Genomic DNA, 4,905 nt, shown 5'->3' with positions numbered 1-4,905 from the left:
GAGTATATTATGGACTCCAGTGTTTTCCAGTGGCCATGGCAACGGCGACAACTGATTGAGCGCCATGAGCAGGAAGCGCTGCGAGGACAACAGGATGTGCCCTGGCTCCGCCGTCGAGGGTCTAAGAATTCTAGGAAGTTATTGTACTTTGTGGAATGGCCTGAGGAATGCAAGATGTCTGCATTTTTGTGAAGGTCCACAGGGCCATATCACATGTTGGAGGCGACAGGCTTTGAAGATAGGCTGGCCCTGTGTGATGCATGCTGGCACACTGAGATGTTTGTGGTCGCCCACCTCTCCTCCAGACCCTCGTCTCCACCCTTCTCCTCCAGACAGCCAGAAGAATGTTAGACAGACTACAATATAAACCCTGCAGTCAATTTGCCACAGAGGCCACAACTCGGCGGGCCCGGCGCCACGAGGGGGCGCCAGGGGGCTTTGCACCCTCAGTTCAATTTTCTGCCCCCTCACTTATTTTTTTTTAAGAATAGTTATATATGTTCAGAGTGCTCCAGACAGGTCCCGCATTTCACGTTATGCAAAGCTCAGCTCTATTAATGCCTTAATCTGCTGCTGTGAAATAAATGTTTTGTTTGATTTTGAATAGTAGTCTTTCTTGTGTTGTTATTGCGCTTTTCAGAGGTTATTATGGTTAAAAAGTCCAGAAATAGGCATAGTGGGTATATATAACCTATGTTTTACGATATAAAAATATCAGCCCCCTCCCCAGTTATAACCGCCCCCTAAGTCATTTCATCCTGGCTCCGGCCCTGCAACTCGGTCAATGTGGTCAATGACAAATATCAGATCACATAACCTCCCTGTAAAGTGACTTTCAGCGCAAATAAAGCAGAGTGATAAGATGATTTGGCAGGCCATCAAAATCTGATTCATGCCACAGTGCCTCATAAAATAAACACCATGAGGTTAAAGCTGGAACCTTTTAAAGATGTTTAAAGATTAAACCAGACGGGCAAACCCTGTCTTTATTTTGTCACAGACACACACACACACACGCACATGCACGCACACACACACACACACGCACGCACGCACGCACACACACACGCACATGCACGCACACACACACGCACACACACACACACACACACACGCAAACACACACACGCACGCACACACACACGCGCGCGCGCGCACACATGCACACGCTTTGGAGGTGCTGTGAAATGTGTCCTCTGTGTTTGACCCATACTGGCTTGTCCTCCTACATGGTTCAGGCCAGCTGCAGCTGCAGTGAAGCGCCAGCAGGGGGCCAACTTCTTCCAACTGCCGCTGATCAGACAACGATCTTCTTGCATGTTTTTAGTGGGGGGGGGGGGGGGGGGGTTATGTGGATGAAACCCCACACAGAAAGGCCCCTTTTTCACAAGATGGCCGCACCTGGGCACTAGGTACTGAAGGCATGAGGAGACATAACACCCAGTGCCAACAGCGACCTGGGTGGGAATCGAACCCCGGGACCTTTTTGCTGTGAGGCGACAGCGCTACCTGCACCACTGTGCCTCCGAACTTGAACCTGAAAGGAAAACGCAGACTTTTGGAAGAAGAACTCTTACAATTGTGCATTGAGGAGATGATAGCAAAGCTTCAGCACAGCTTCTCCCCTCACCCTACAGTTTATAATAACACTTAACCCATTGATACCTGATGCAGCATTTGCGTGTATATCCCTCATTTGTGTGCGTATCCCTTTAAGACCGCGAACCGCGTTAACGCGGTTCCCGGTCTTAAAGGGATACGCACACAAATGCTGCATCAGGTATCAGACTATGGATGATTGGTGGATTAGACAAGCTAACATTGCATCATCATCATCGAGGGGACACTGCTAGTGTAACTATCATTTTGTCTTCAAAGAGTGTTTCCGCTGCAAAAGCGAGGGAGTATGGGCCTGTTGACTGGACACAGCAGCACTGGCTCTGAGAAGAGAAGCCTTATGACAGATCAATCACTTGATCCGCAGCCTCCTCCTCTTCAGCCAACGGGACATCCCCTCACACTTTTCCTCCAGAGTGACACGTCGTGTATCCGGTAGCCTGCGCGCGGTGCATTTGATCCTGTGAGTGAGCTGCTACACCCACCTTAATTGTCCCTGCCTCAATCCCCACCCGCCAAACCCCCCCCCCCCTGCCTCGTCAGGCCGGCCCGTGATCTGGATGTGTGCGTTGTGACAGCCCTTCTCCCTGACGCGTGGATGGAGCTGTCGCCTGGCGGGTCAAAGGTCACCGAGGTCATGGGTTAACACCACAGGCTGCTTTGCAACAGCAAACAAATTGTGCAGAAATCCCCCCAAAACAGGCTCACTCTCTAGTCCCATAAATCCCCTCGCACCCTGTATACACAGCCAATGTCATATCTATTTCCACACTGGAGTCATCGTGGCTGTGAATGGCTTTGGTTTGGAACCTGCTTGCTAATGGGTTGTTGTGGTATTTCTTTCAATAGATAAATCTTTCCTTCGCGTTGCCATCAGGTCTATCCGATCTATTCAACCCGTGCACCATAGAAACATGCAGTGGAGTGAAACATGTTGAGCTAATGGGGGATGAGGGTCTTAGGGGGGGGGGGGGGGGGGGGGGGTTAGAGGGGGGCCAACCCCCCCCCCCTGCCCCCCACCCCCGACAGATCAAATGTTTGCCTGGCGCTGAAAGGTCCGTTCTGCCTGTGGGACCGGGGTGTCTGGTTGTGTGCCTTTAGGTGTAGCGAATTGCATGTTGTCTCTCCCTGATGATGTGTTGTTCAATGGAGAGGTTAACAGGTTTGACCCGTCCCCCCCCCCCCTCCTCCGGGCCATGATGGTCAAGAACAAAGACAGACAGACGGGCCGACACACACAACAGGCAGGCAGGCATACAGGAAGCTACGAGGCAGGGCATATAGAAGCTTTAGCTAACTTAGAATTGGGAGGTATAGCTACAACTACAGATGCAGCTAGACCACCACTAGTCCATGTTGAACCTTGAGCTTCCATTTGATCCAATTTTGTTCTTGGGAACCCCATATGAGACGATATCTTCTGTTCGATATTTGGTTTGACTGTGTACAGGCCTCCTGAGAGCTCTCAAACGTTCAAGTCACAGACCCCCAAAAAGACACACATCATCAGGCTACTACGGGGGCAGCTGTGGCTCAGGAGGTAGAGCGGGTCGTCCACTAATGAGAAGGTCGGTGGTTCGATCCCCGGCTCCTCCAGTCCGCATGTCGAAGTGTCCTTGGGCAAGACACTGAACCCTGAATTGCTCCCGATGGCTGTGCCAGCACCCTGCGTGTCGGCTGGCCGCCCTCTGTGTATGAATGGGTGAATGTAGGCACATTGTAAAGCGCTTTGGATAAAAGCGCTATATAAATGCAGTCCATTTACCATTTTACTACAGACCGATATTTATTGAGATTTTCCCATTATGTCTGAGTCCCCCCCCCGTTGATTCAGTATTGAGTGGTTCAACAACTGTCTACACACCCTGCGCATGGAGAGATAACAGTGCTGTAAGTGAAGCCTCTTCTAATTGAAATAGTCTCATTTCTGCAACTGGGCTGATTTAACCCAACAATTCAACTATTCCTCATTTTGTAGAGGACCACCTTGACCAAAACCACCTGGAGTCCCCCGGCCCCACTTTGGGAAACACTGCATTGGCATACCAGTAGTAAATAATAATAATAATATACAATGTGATGGGAATTTATCTATCTGATCTTACTGAATCTATTTCTATTTTCTTGCCATGCTCAGTGATACAATAAAGGGTGTTATGCCGGTGTATATTATGTCCAAGCTAAACTGGCACCCAAGGATTTCAAATAAATCAGTGATGTACAGACTAGCAATGGCACAGAGCCAAGGGAATAAAAGACTATTAGCCTTTAAGTAACTAGTGCCATCTAGTGTTCAGTCTCAGTTCAGCTAGATTCATCTTTAGTAGGCAGTAGGCACCCACCTGTGTATTGTATTATTGAGTTTTTAGTGGGAATAAGTAGTTAGTCCATCAGCTAAGAAGTAAACCTTAAGTGTCATACTGCCTATGTTATGCCATCAATTAAGAAATTGGAAGTTGTACAGATACTTTTTTAATATAAAGACCATTAAGAATACTTGAAAAAACATTGCACTATGTATCTTTTTTATTGGACCCGCAACTGTTCATTTGCCAAAGTTCGAAGAACCTAAAAGGACGGTAATTGTTCAAATCACTCGGATCAGAACCTGTTGTGAATGATCTGGTGCTGTATGTATGTATGTATGGCAGCCAATGTCAACCACCCCCCTGCTTGATTGGCAGTTTGAGGCAGGTGTGTTTCCAGCAGTTCCTTGCGTCACCAGGCTCTCTCAGAGGGAGTCATCGATACTGTTGTGGAGGTATTTGGTCAAAAATATTGCGATATTTCATTTTGTCCATATCGCCCAGCCCTATTCTTGTGATATCTCACATGTGGCTAAAAGAATAGAAAATAGAAAATAGAGATATGAATGATATTGTGTATCATCATTCAGCCTAAAAATACAGAGATTTGATTTTTGGGCCATATCACCCTGCCCTATGCGGGAGGACATGGGGCTATAGCTCACCCAGATAAACACATGGATGTGGTGCAGAAGGTTGTTGGTTCAATCCTTGCATCAGACTGTGGCTTCAGAAATGATGACAATTAGAAGCTGGAGATTGTAGGATTCCACCTGCGATGCTTCTTTATCGTCAGTAGAAGACCAGATGAAGTCTCTCTGACTCTCGCTCAGTATGATGAACTGCTGCTTGTCATGTAGTTGTTCACTGGTTTAAAGCCCACTTGTCAAGCTCTTTATGCCTTCCATGTTGTCAGTATGAAGACTTGTAGAAATCAGATGCTAACACCCACACTGAGGGGCAGCTCAGCGGGATGAGCAGC

This window comes from Poromitra crassiceps (assembly GCF_964638095.1).
Source record: "Poromitra crassiceps genome assembly, chromosome: 11".
Classification (NCBI taxonomy): domain Eukaryota; kingdom Metazoa; phylum Chordata; class Actinopteri; order Beryciformes; family Melamphaidae; genus Poromitra; species Poromitra crassiceps.
This window is presented reverse-complemented; position numbering follows the sequence as displayed.